We start from the raw sequence: 14,355 nt of genomic DNA, 5'->3' as shown, positions 1-14,355 counted from the left end.
AGGTGAATCTAGAAAATTATACCCAACTGAACAGAGATAAAGTAGGAATACAACAAAGACACAAGCCTCTACCTCAAACATGTGTTACAAGGTCATCCAGGCACATCCAGTGATGTGTGATGTCAGATTCACTCTTTTTTATTATAAGTTTGTTTATTTTTAACATTAGAAGTACAGGTTGTTTTTACAATTTTATTTTTGTATACACATTTGCTTAAAATCAGTGAATTTCTAGGCCAGGTTCAGGTAACTGAAGGGCCTTTATAAGCACTTTATATTTTCTAGACCCAAGGTATGCTATCAACATAGTCTGAAGTAAAATGGGAAATAACATCTTTCTGAAGATAGGCTTAGAAATTCTAATCCAGTAAGTTAAGGTGTTCCCTTTCTCTGGTAGCAAGGCTGATTAATACCTGGCTGCTAGGCCATCATTTATAGGTATAGCCAAGAAAACAGGGTACAGTCCTCCTAAAACAAAACCAACAAGTCCACTCCATGTCATGATACAGGTTTCACAATGCAGTTCACAAAACCTTTGAAAGATGCATTTGCTGTCAGAAATGGGAGTACTGGGCTGGGGAGATAGCTCAATTGGTAGAGTGCTCGCCTTGCAAGCACAAGGCCCTGGGTTCGATCCCCAGCACCACCAAAAAAAGAGAGAGAGAGAGAGATGGGAGTACTGCCATTGATAAGCCAGCAGCTATTCAGGTCTGTGACACATGTAAAACTGTGCCAGAAAAAGACTGTATGCTATTAGGCCACAGAAAGCAGGATTGAGGGCTGGGGAGATAGCTCAGTTGGTAGAGTGCTCACCTCGCAAGCACAAGGCCGTGGGTTCGATCCCCAGCACCTCGAGGAAAAAAAAAAAAAAAAAAAGGCAGCATTGAATCCAATATATGTGGATCCATGTTCAAGTAGATTCCTGTTGCTCTCCTCCCAGCAGTGGGTGCCTCTCCAGTTCTCAGATTACACTCTTTATAACACTACACAAGAATTCACAAGAGAAAATTCTTTTTAGAAATTTTGACAGATATTGTATTTGGCATTGGAGATACAGCAAAAAATAAAGTAAAAAGTAATTCTTTTTTTTGTGACACTTATATTCTAGTTGGGAAAGACAGCAATTAACAGATGAATTATACAATATATTTGGTGATGACACATCCTAAGGAAAAAATAAATCAAGTATAGGATTAAAAGAGCAATTGACAGTGACTTTATAGCATTCAAATGCAAAGTTTTCTGATCCAAATTTTATAATAAAAATTGGTTCCTTCCTTCATCTTTGATCTTTGTTGTTTTTAGATATACATGACAGTAGGGTGTATTTTGACATAATATACATACATGGAGTGCAACCCATTCCAATTTTGATCCCATTCTTCTTCTTGTACATGATGTGGAGTTACACTGGTCATGTATTCATTTATGAGCATAGGAATGTTGTGTCTGATTCATCCTATTGTCTTTCCTATTCCAATTCCCCCTCCCTTCCCTTCATTCCCCTTTGTCTAATCCAGTGAGTTTCTATACTTCCCTCCCTACCCTCCCTTGTTATATAGGTTAGCATCCTCATATCAGAGAGAACATTCGGCCTCTGTTTTTTTGGGATTGGCTTATTTTACTTAGCATAATTTTCTCCAGTTTCATCCATTTACCAGCAAATGCCATAATTCCATTCTTCTTTATGGCCAAACAATACTCCATTGTGTATATATTCCACAATTTCTTTATCCATTCATCTGTTGAAGGGCACCTAGGTTGGTTCCATAGCTTGGCTATTGTGAATTGAGCTGCTATAAACATTGATGTAGCTGTGTCACTGTAGTATGCTGATTTTAAGTCTTTTGGGTATAAGCCAAGGAGTGGGATAACTGCGTCAAATGATGGTTTCATTCCAAGTTTTCTAAGGAATCTCCATACTGCTTTCCAGAGTGTTGTGCCAATTTGCAGTACCACAAGCAAGTATGACTGTACCTTTTCTCTCACATCCTCACCAACATTTATTTTTACTTGTATTCTTGATAATTACCATTCTGACTGGAGTTAGATGGAATCTCGATGTAGTTTTAATTTGCATTTCTCAAATTGCTAAACGGGTTGAACATTTTTTCATATTTTTTTGACCATCCATATGTTTTCTTCTTTGAAAGGCCTGCTCAGTTCCTTTGCCCATTTATTGATTGGGTTATTTATGGTTTTGGTGTTAAGTTTTTTGAGTTCTTTGTATATCCTGGAGATTATTATCTGAGGTGCAGAAGGTAAAGATTTTCTCCCATTCTGTAGGCTCTCTGTTCACATTCACAAGAGAAAGTTATGCTGAGCCCATTTCCACAAATGAACTTCGATTCTTTTTCAAGCACCTTATTTAGTATACCATTTAATATGCATAAATATGTGCTTCTATTTTTATAAGGTTTTTACCTTTTAAAAAAATTTTTTTTTGTTTGAGTACTGGGAATTGAACCAAGGAGTGCTCTACCATTAGGCTACACCACTAGCCTTTTTTGTATCTTATTTTGAGACAGGGTCTCATTAAGTAGCCCATGCAGGCCTCAAACTTGCAATCTATCAGCCTCAGCCTCCCAAGTTGCTGGGATTACAGGTATGTGCCAGCACAGCCTGCTAGGTTGCTAGCTTTTTTAAACATGTTCCTCAAGATTTTCACTATTGTTCCTCCAACTCATTTTTTTTTTCCTAGACAGTTTGTGTTTTGGGGGGGATGATTTTTGTAATATGTTGTGTGCAACTGACTACATTTGAAAATAGATAAGAACCATCTTCCTATATGTACCTATAAAAGACCTCAAGGCAAAGCAAACCAAACAAGCAATAGGAAGAAATGGCCTCCATTTCATTTAGCATCTTTGAACAGGAGGTTTGGAAAAGGTCCTGAATGGTGGGGCACTAAGAGGGCTCCTCCATTACAAAAATAAAATTGACACTATGGTCAGAAACCCCTACAGTTTCCTCCTCAACTAGCAAAAGTTAAACTGTTGAAAACATACTACTGATGAGAGAAGCAACTTAAATGGAGGAAAAGTTTATTGTGGTTCATGATTTTAGAAGCTTCAGTCAATGCTTGCTGGGCCCTGTTGACATTGGACTAGTGACAAGACACACAGTAGGAATGCCAGGTGAGGGAAACTGCTCATCTCATGGTAGCCAGGAAATAAGAGAGAAAATGTGAGGGAAAGAGGCTGGGGCCCCAATATCACTTTCAAAGACCTAACTTCCTCCAACCAGGCTCTACCTCTTAAAGGATTCATCACATTCCAATAGACAACGTGCTGGGGACCAAGCCTTTAACACATGGTCCATTTCAGATCCAAACTATAGCACATCTCTTCCAGTTCAATCATTCTAAATATAAACATCTCAAGTGAATATTCTATTTGATTTTTTATTTTTTTCCTGAGAATAATTAACAAAATTCAGATTTTATAGGGATAGGAAAAAAAATGAACAGATATTTACAATGAAATTTCTTTTTTCTTTCTAGTTCTTACAGGGAACTATAAATGGTCTGGTAACAGAAACTTTGATTCAGAGGTTCATATTATTTAGACAACATAGAGACATACTAAAGAGAAGAAATACATACCATTGAATCTAAAATACTATTTATTTTGAGACATTCCATTATATTACATGTCATTCAGAACAAAAATTGATGCTAATTTAATAGCACCATCAATTGTAATATTGTAAGATCAAAAATGTTAAAAAATGAAAAAAGTATATGTGAACACTAGTGGAACACTGTAGCTGAGAATTACCATTATCATCTTTTTGCTATTTTATTTCTACCAGAAAAACTGGTCTCTGTTAGAGGGATTTCAAGCTTCTCATTTATTTTCCCATATTTCCAAATGTCTTAGAGACATTTGGAAGACAAGAAATGATTGCAAGAAATCGTTCCACTGGCTCATGTGCTCATATAAAATGATAATTTTTATTCCCAAAGTTGCAAAGATTCAACTGATCTTATCCCTAGTGACGCATGATTCAGGCTCTTAGAGCAGATAGTTGGCACCTTCAGTGTACATGATTTTAGGTCCACCTAGAGCACATATGATAGGGGGAAATCACATGTTCTTTGCTCTTAGCTAATAGTCTACATTAAGGATCCCCCAGGAGTAAATGTGCAAACCACCACTCTGGCACAGGATGTTGTCAGTGGGGTAGGTTGTGCACATGCATGAGCAGAGGGTATATAGGCCCTTTCTGTGCCTTTTCAATTTTGCCACGTACCTTCAACTGTTCTTTTAAAAAAAGATGTATACACATTCATAATTTTCATCAGATTTGTCCACTCATTACAAACGTCCAGAGTATACTGGAATTAAATATGATCATTGTTCATTTTTTAAATGTTTTACATTTGTGTTTCTTTACTACTGAAGTTGCTTGCTTTTTTATGCTTATCAAGAGCTTATGGTTCTTTTTTTAGAGGTTCTGTGCCCTTTGCCTATTGTCCTAGTGGAGGGCTCTAATTTGTAGATAGGTTTGTTTAGTGGGGTTATTATTTATTTCTCACACATATTAAACTTTTCCCCTTGGTTGTGGATGCTTAAAAGTCATTTTAAAATCATGCTAAATGGTTTTTTGTTTTGTTTTGTTTGAGATAGGGTGTAGGTGAGTTGCTGAGGGTCTTGCTAAGTTGCTGAGGCTGATCTCAAACTTGTAGTCCTCCTGCCTCAGTCTCCCAAGTTGCAGAGATTACAGCCATGTGCCATTGTTCTTGGTATTATTCATTCAAACATATTTATTCCCATCAAGTCATTAAGGCTTCTGAGTTGTACACTGTTTAGAATAATCTTCTCCACTCCAAGAAAATGTAAACAAATGCTGGTTTTATTTTAGCCATTTTATTGTTAAAATTTCAATTCACCTGGAATTTGTTTTCATACAGGGATCCGACCGTATCTACCTACTTAATTTTTTTTTTTTTTTTTTGTAGTGCTGGGATAGTCCATGGCTTATTCTTTTTTAATTCTAAATAGCTAGCAAAATGTCCTAACATAATTTCTGACTAATCCATCCTTTCCCAACTGCTTTGAAATCCTCTTTCACTATGTACAAGGCATGAATGTATCTTCTATACTTTCTGTTCTTTCCCAGCAATTGGTCTTGCTATTCCTGCACTAGTACTGTACTGCACTATTTACTGCAGATGTATTTGTTATTGTTTGTCCCACAATTTGTTATCTTACAAATTAGTTATCTTACAAGTATGTTGTATATCTCCCACAAAATGAAATGTCCATATGGTAATTAAATTTATTAGTAAATGTCCCAGAATTCTTGTAATCTCTGTTGTTCTAAAATGTCCATAGTGAAGGTTCAAAATAAAAGAAAGGAATAAGAAAAGGAAGGAAGGGAGGGAAAGGGGAAGGGAGAAGAAAGGAAGAAAGGAAGAAAAAGAGTGACAAACCTAGATGAGATGGTCACTAAGGACCATACATCTTGCTTAGTTCATCATATGACAATACACATTTTGAAAACAAACTGGGAAGCTTTTCTTTGTTTTATTGTGGTGTTGGGGATTGAACCTAGAACCTCACAGATGCCAGACAAATGCACCAATGCTGAGCAACACCCCCAGTCCTTTTGAAATTTTGTCTGAGATACTTCTTGCTAGGTTACCTAGTTTGGCCTGTGAATTTGGGATCTTCCTGCCCAGCCTTCTGAGTAGCTAACAGGATTACCATGCCTGACTCCAGATTTTCTTTCTCTGTATGTGGCCTTGAACAATATGCATTAGCATTTATCCCATTTCTCCCTTCCCTAAGTCCCTGGAAACTACCACTCTACTTTCTATCTCTATGGATCTCCCTAACTGAATATTTTATATAAACAAATTCATACATTTGTCTTTTATGTCTGACTTCTCTCACTTAGCATATTGTTTTCAAGGTTATCTTTTTTGTAGTATCATTACTTCATTGCTCATAGTGGTTTAAAAAATATTCATGGTGTGGAAATATCACATTTTATTTATTCATTCACCAGTTTATTGACACTCAAGTTGTTTCAGCTTTTAGGATGTTCTGCACAATACTGTTATGAACATTTTTGTCCAAGTCTTTGAATGCTTTACTTTTTCAGTTGTCTTGGATATATGTTAGGCAAAATTTATGAGTAATATAACAACTATATTTGACATTTTGAGAAACTGTCAACTTGTTTTCCAAATTGGCTACCAAATTTACAATACAACTAGTGTTCTGTGAAGGTTCTAATTTCTCCACCTCCTCACTGACACTTGGTAATGTCTGTGTTTTCAGTGGTGTAAAATACTATCTCAAGGTTTTAGCATTCTGTTTCCTAAAAATTAATGATATTGAGCATTTTTTCATGTAGTATTAGCTATTGTATACCTTGTTTGGGAAAATATCTATTCAAAATCCTTTGTTCATTTTTCCTTGCTCATCTTTCAAATTGAATAATTTCCTTTTTATTCATGAGTAATGAATTCTTTATAAATTCTATATAAAATCCATTAGCAGACATTTGATTTGCAAATATTTTCTCTCATTATGCAAGGTCATCATGCTTCGTCTTGATGGTATCCTTTGAATAACAAAGGTTATTTTTAATTCTCATGAATTCCAATTTCTCTATTTTTGTCTTATGTTATGTTATTATGTGTTTTTATCATGTCTAAGATACCAAAGCCTAATCCAAAGCCAAGAAGAGTTTTCCCTAGGTGTATAGTTACATACCTTTCATTTAAGTCAGTGATCCATTTTGAGTTAATTTTTGTATATGGTATGAGTCCAATTTCATTCATTTGCATGTTGATATCCAGTTTTCCCAGCACCCATTTGTTGAAAAGATGGTAGTGTTTGCTTGAATGATCATGGCAAGCTTTTCAAAAATCATTTGACAATGTATGTGAAGATTTTTTGTTTGGTTGTCTTTTCTATTCCACTGATCTATATATCTATCTTTATGTTGGTACCATACTGTTTTGATTACTGTAGCTTTGCAGTAAGCTTTGAAATCAGGAAGAATGTATCCTCCAGTTTTGTTTTTTTTAGAGATTGCTTTGGTTATTCATGGTCCCTTAAGATCCCATATGAATTTCAGGGTGGGTATTACTATTTCTACAGAAAAATGTCTTTGGAATTTTTAATAGGGATTGAATTTAATGTGTTCCAGTTGATGAACATGTGGCCTGTTTCCATTTATTTAGGTCTTCCATAAATTCTTTCAGCAGTGTTTTGTAGTTTTCTTTGTACAAGTCCTTTACCTCCTTTGTTAAGTCAGTTCCTAAGTATATTATTCTTTTTGATGCTATTGTAAATGGAAATGTTTTTGAAATTTCCTGATTTTTTTATTTGTTCATTTAGTGTACAGATATGCAACTGATATTTGCGTGTTGACTTTCCATCCTGTGCTTTGCTGAAATCTTATTAGTTTTAACAGAATATTTTGGTGGCATCTTTAGGATTTTCTGTATAAGATAATACTGTCTGTTCATAGGGATAATTTATTTCTTTTTTATTTGGATGCTTTTATTTATTTATTTTTCTCACCTGATTGCTCTAGCTAGAACTTCCAGTACTATGTTGAGTAGTTGCTATAATTTTCCATATTATGTTCAGTAGAAAACTGGCATCCTTGCCTTAATTCTGATTTTAGAGGGAAGTCTTTCATCATTGACTACTATATTCACTTTGGGTTTTTCATATGTGACTTTTATTATGTTGAAGCAGTGTTCTTTTAGTTCTAGTTTGTTAAGGGTTTTTTGTTTTGGTTTGGTTTGGTTTGGTTTTTAATCATAAAAAAGTTATTGAATTTGCCACATGCTTTTTCTGAATCAATTCAAATAATGTGAATTTTTTATTCCTTTATTCAGTTAATATGGTATGTTACATTGATTTTTTTATTTTGAGGAATAAATCCCATTTAGTTTTAATATTTTAATATGCTGCTGAATTTGGTTTGCAAGCATTTTGTTGCTGCATCAGAGTACCTAAGAGATATTGGTCTGTAGTTTTGTTTTCCTTAGTTTCTCGCTTTGGGTAATGCTGGCCTTATAGAATAAGTTAGGAAGTATTCCCTCCTCTTTAGTTTTTGGGAAAATTTTTAGGAGAATTGGTATTATTTCATCTTTAAATATTTAGTAGAATTAACCAGTGAAGCAATCACTACCACTTTTCTCTGTCAGAAGATTTTTGTTTGCTATTCATTTTCATTACTTGTTACAAGTCATTTCATATTTTCTCTTTCTTCAGGATTTAGTTGTTCACCCCTACCCCTTACCCCCGTACAGGGGATTAAATGTAGTACCTTATATATGCTAGACAAGATCTCTACCTGTAATTCAGCTTCATCCCAACCCTTTTTTATTTTATTTTGAGACAGGGTCTTACTAAATTTTTCAAGTTGCCCTCAAACTTGCAATCCTTCTGCTTCAGCCTCTCAAGTAGCTGGGATTACAAACATATGCCACCACACCTGGCCAGGATTTAATCTTGACAGGTGTTTCTAGGAATTTGTCCATTCATCTTAGTTTTCTAGTTTGTTAGTTTGCAAATGTGCTGCCTTATAATCATTTGCTTTCCAAGAATGTAGCAATATCCCCACTTTTATTTTTTATTTTAATGATTTAAGCTTCTCTACCTCTCAGCCCATATAAGTAAAGGTTTGTTTATTTTCTTGATCTTTTAAAAACCAAAACAACAGCAACAACAAAAAATATTAACAACAACAACAACAACTTTTTGGGTTTTTCCGAAGAACCAAATAAGAATCAGTTTCTTTCCTTTTTTTAACTTTAAGTTTAGTTTGTTCTTCTTTTTTTACTTTCTTAAGTTTAAAAATTAGATTGTTGGTTTGAGATCTTTCTGGTCTTTAATGTAAGTACTTATAGCCATCATTTACTCTTAGCACTGATTTTGCTGCATTCCATAAGTTTTGGCATTTGTGCTTTTGTGTTAATTCATCTCTATTTCCTAATTTCCCCTCTGATTTATTCTTTGATCTATTTATTTTATAGGAATGTGTTGTTTCATTTAAAAATTTTGTGAATTTTTGTGTTTTACTGGAGCTATATACCCAGCCTTTTATTTGTTATATTATGAGACAGGGTCTTGCTTAGTTGCCCAGGTTGGCCTTGAACTTGCTATACTCCTGCCTCAGCCTTGTGAGTAGCTGGAAATACAGGTGTGTGCAACTATTCCCAGATAAATAGTTGTTTTTAAATATCTGGTTTTGATATCTGGCTCCCAAAGGGAAAAAAGAGAAAAATGAGCAGGGAGAGGAAAGGGCATTTGTCCTTTAAATTCCTTGGAAGTTACTTCATTTGAAAAACTAGCAATAGGGAAATGCAACAACAATGACCTCCTGCCTCTGTCTCCAGAAGCAGTAGCCAGAAGCAGTAGCCAGGGATCAGAGGACAGATCCTCAATATTTGAAGGACAGGGTGATTTTTTGCACATATTGTTTCCTGAAAGCTATTTGCAAGCTGCTGTGGGAAAATGTGCTCCCCTGTGTGCCATGAACTAAAAGTTGGGAATGGGTAGCTTCCACTGTGCTAAGAGTAGAAATTTGCTAAAGTTAACTACACTTTACTATCCCAAATTTCCCCTGGAAGTTGCATGTCTACAAAAGACTAGAGAGTTCCAAAACAGTTATATCTGACAGGTTCTGACAGTGTAATTCTTCTCCAGGTGGGGAAATAGATTTCTGGTGTTTCCTATTCCATCATCTTTCCAGAATCCTTTTTATAGTTGTTATTATTTTTGCATTTGTTCACTTTTTCAAAAATTCAGGGAACAGCACAGTCTGCACATTTCTTGGAAGTACTTGTTATAGTACATTGATTCTCATTTAATAAACATTGAATTAGGGAATACGAAGTCATTGCTCCTAGGAGAAATTCAGGGTTAGATTCCTGCAAGCCTCTGGTCACAATATTTTCATCAATCAGTCAATACACATAGTAATTTTATGTGAGCTGGGTGTGGTGGCACATGCCTGTAATCCCAGCTACTTTGGAGACTGAGGCAGGAGGATTATGAATTTGAGGCCAACCTGGTCAACACGAGGAGACCCTGTTAAAACAAAAACAAACAAATAAATATGTTTAATGTCTTATTGATTTATTAACATTGAACTTCATGGTCACATATATTACATCTTGTGCCTAAATGAAGCTGATCTAATGTGTATTTTCTCAGTAAGATACATCACAAACTTCTTATCCTAAGAAATACTAGACAGCAGTTCAGCATTGTATTCTACACAGCCCGGTTGTGCTGGCAATGTGGGATAGGTTTCTGAGAAATCAGTACTACATAGAGATAGCATGTGAGACATCAGGTTTATTGAAAACTGCTTCTGGGGAAAGTCCATCAGTAATAGACTGCAGAATTCGCATCCATCCTTCATGGTGCTTTGTGACCAGTGGTGACAGGCTGGACCTCCAGACTTCATGGTGCTTCACGAGAAGGTAGTGAGAGCCTGGCTCCCTCAAAGAGCTTTGTTTATTAGCATCTGGCTGGATGAACAATTATCCCTTCCACAGTGCTTCATTTCACACTGGATACCACAGGGAAGGGGTTTCATAGGTTACATTATACAATCCCTGACATCATTAGCTTGCTTTGTGCCATTGTATGAACAGCATTCTAAGAAACTTTGTGTACATGAAAGTTTCTACAGATAACACTAGTTTCCAGTGCATGAAGGAGGGAGTCAGCATTCTTCAAGAGAATACTTATCTGGAGATTCTGATCTGGGCCCACTTTCATTGTCCCCTTGACTTGGCTGAGTTTTGGGAAATGGAAGGGAGCATTTCAGGGACATGACATTTTACTGTCCTACTCCTTTTTCACAGATGACATATGCACTAGGCTAGTGGGCCATTTAAATTGTGAAACCACAAATAAATAGTACAAAACTATGAAACATGTGACACTAAACATGCTGCGAGGAAGTTAAATTTTAGACTATGAGAGCTGAAATAAGAAGGCAGAGTATAGCTCGTTCCAATTCAGCTGTGAAGGTGCACAATGTGTGACTTTAGTTTTTCACCAGTCTTTGCTATCTATGAATGACTAACTACAAATATTGATTTTAAAATTATACATTTTAACAAGTAGTACATTCACAGATTTGAAATCCATGCCCAATAAGGATCAACTGTATTTCAAACATACGCAAAAGTTTTGAACACCTTGTATGCGTGATCTAATCTTATCAAATATTTTATTACATTTACATCAGATCCATATATATACATGTATTATTTTTTCCTTACTTGATTGAACCCAGGAGCACTTTACCCTTGAGCTACATCCCCAGTCCTTTTTATTTTTTGAGAGGTCTTGCTAAACTTCTGAGGCTGGCCTTGTACTTGCTATTCTCTTTCCTCAGCCTCCCAAGTTTCTGGGATTACAGACATGTGCCACCTTACCTGGCTTATATGTTTATTTTTTTTAAGAGATAAAGTATACATAATCAAAGTCCTCTGTTTTCTCTTCTTGCTTGCTAGAGACAACTAGTATCCTGAATTTGCTGTTTATCATTATATTTGCTTTTATGTATTTATTACATATGTAAGTATTAAAAACAATAGTTGGTTTGCCTGCTTTTGAACTTAATGTATTATATCTTCTGTAGTATGCTTCTGTTACTTGTTTTATTTTCTCTTAACATAATGTTCTTATCCATTGGTATATATCACTCTGGAGAATTTGTTTTTCTTGCTAAATAGTATGACTTTAGTCACTCTTTTACTTATGAAAATTTATGTTTGTTTCTATATTTTGTTTTTTCTACAAAGGCATAATTTGGCAAAAATTCTTGCTAATGCATTCTTGTGTACATGTGATATTTTCTAGAATATATATAGAAAGTAGAAAATTGCTGGGATATAAGAAATATATATTTTCCAACTTTGTTAGCTATTTCTATGACATTCTTCATTTTATTACTTCTATCAGCAACGAACGAAAGAAAAAGAGTTCTTTTGCTTCCGTTTCTTACCAAACACTCATTATTGTTAATAAAGACTTTGTGGTTCATCTGAAGTCTGTATAAGAATATCCCACTGTGGTATTGTTTTGGATTACTAGTAAGGCTGAGCATTTTTGTCATTTAATTATTGGTGATTTAGTTTTCTGCTTCTATCAATTGAGTTGTTTTATAATTATTTTTTGCCTTCTTATTTTAGTTCAGAGAGGATTTTTCTTATTCACTTGCAGGAGTTTTAATATACTCTGGATATGAATCCTTTGTTAGTTATGAGATGTAAGTATCTACTACATGTAGTTTTTAATGGACTCAGGCTGGGGTTCTGCTGTCCTTGAATTTTTTTATGGTGGTCACTATCACAAAGGAAAAAAGCATGGTGGGCTATGGCTGAAATTGGTTATCTGTGTTGCATGTGCTACTTCCACTTATATTCCTCTATAAAGAAAATGATGTGCCTACATCTGACTCCAAGAGTTTGGGAGATATTATAAGGGTGTGTGCTTAAAAAAAAAGGAGAGAATAGTTAGCAATTTAATAGCATTACATTTCCTTTTTTGTGTGTGTACATGCTGGCTTTAATATCAGGTGTATATTCATAAAATAGTTGTGAATTATTGCCTTGTTTTTTATTTTCTAGAACAGTTTGTATAAGCAGGGATTATTTGTTCTTTGCTGGCATTCTCATAAATCTTTCTGATCTCAGGGGATTGGTTTTTTTTTGGAGGGGGAGGAACACATTAAACTTCTGATGCAATTTATTCAAAGGTTACGTTCAAGTATTATTTCTTTATGGCAAAATATTTTTCTCCAAAAAATGTACATTGTATTTAACTCTTGAAAATTTCTTGGTGTAAATTGCTTATAAGTATTCACTTTTTATCTTCTTTTTTTCTGAATTTTACTGTCTGGTTCTTCTTAAAAGTATTCATGTTTGATAAGTAATATAAAAGTATAGTTTTTCTAAATATGTAGTTAAATTTACTTTTGGCACATGGCTTATTTAGAAATCACATTATATGTCTCATATATATTATTTTAGTTATATATATATATAAATGATTTCTCATCTAATTGCATTATGGTCAGAAATCTTCATAGTTTTATGGAGAAGGCATAGTTGTTAAGAGCACATGCCCTACAGTTAAGCATTTATCTTGTCTTTTAGTAGAAATTGCATATCAGGAAACTAAATATCAGGCAGCTAAAACCAAGAGCCTCTACCTTACAAAAGAGTAACAGCTAATGCATGTAGAAGAAATGACAGAACTAAAAAATTACTCTTTTTGACCAGAAACTGACGCCGTCCAGCGAAGTCAATTTGGCGCGGGAGACAAACGAATAGTGAGGTTTCTGAATTTGGAACGGTTTATTGTAGATTCAGGAAACCTGAGGCCTGGAACTTCAAACCTGGGGCCTGGAACTTTGGACCCCGGCGCTTGAGGAGAGCTGGCTTATATACCCTCCAGGAGTGAAGGGTAGGGCTGACGCCAATTATGCAAAAATTAGGCGAGGAGCTAGCTGCCCAATCATGGTAAAGGTCAAAAGGAGCAAGCACAATCAGGAGCACTGGGGAACACCTGTGCATGCGTTGTGTGCGTGGACTTAATTGGATACGGCCAATGACAAATCACCTGGGTGTGCTTATGTTAATCAACCTGTGATCAAAGCAGCCTCTGACTGGCTGCCAGGCGCCATCGCAGCACCCCCAACAAGAAACTACGGATGGAAATGAGGATCACCCATGGATGCTAACACCATGGTCAAGTAATAATGGAAGACAGGATGACAATGTATCCAATGCCAAGATGTCATCTCATGGAGTATTTGCTGGTAGAAAAAGTAAACTACAACATTGCATGCTAAGACCTGCCATTTTTAACTCATCGATTAATCTTAGCATGCATTTTTAGCCAACAATCTGACATTGTATACCTCCTGATATATTGCAGTTTTAAGCACACACCATCACCTATGAAGTGTTTTTGCCAAAATATTTAATCTAAACAAACTTTAAAACTAATGTCTGTTTTACAGGAAACACTGAGATCAGAGAAATAAATAAAAACAATATCAAAAAGAAAAATTGGACCATCGAGAACTAGAATATTCTCCAAGTGTCTTTGGTATTTTAATGAAATGGGAAAAAAAAAAGCAATAAAAGATTTTATTAAAATAAAGAGACTAAGGAGACAAAAGAACCAAATGCAATGTAATGTGTGGTATTTGATTAGATCTTGGTTTGAATAATCCAGCTGCAAAGACAGGCTGGAACCAATTGGGAAAATTTTGATATCAATAGGGTATTATATGATATTAAAAGAATTGTTATTAATTCCATCATGGACAAGAATTGTGTGTTGTTTG

General features: G+C 35.1%; 1 pseudogene; it reads right to left on the bottom strand.

Moving 5' to 3' along the window:
- Window positions 1-220: 220 nt before the first annotated feature.
- Window positions 221-13,686, bottom strand: LOC124985718 (transmembrane protein 126A-like; annotated as a pseudogene).
- Between the last annotated feature and the right edge of the window lie 669 nt (window positions 13,687-14,355).

This window comes from Sciurus carolinensis, chromosome 5 (assembly GCF_902686445.1).
Source record: "Sciurus carolinensis chromosome 5, mSciCar1.2, whole genome shotgun sequence".
In the NCBI taxonomy this organism is placed as follows: domain Eukaryota; kingdom Metazoa; phylum Chordata; class Mammalia; order Rodentia; family Sciuridae; genus Sciurus; species Sciurus carolinensis.
This window is presented reverse-complemented; position numbering and strand designations above follow the sequence as displayed.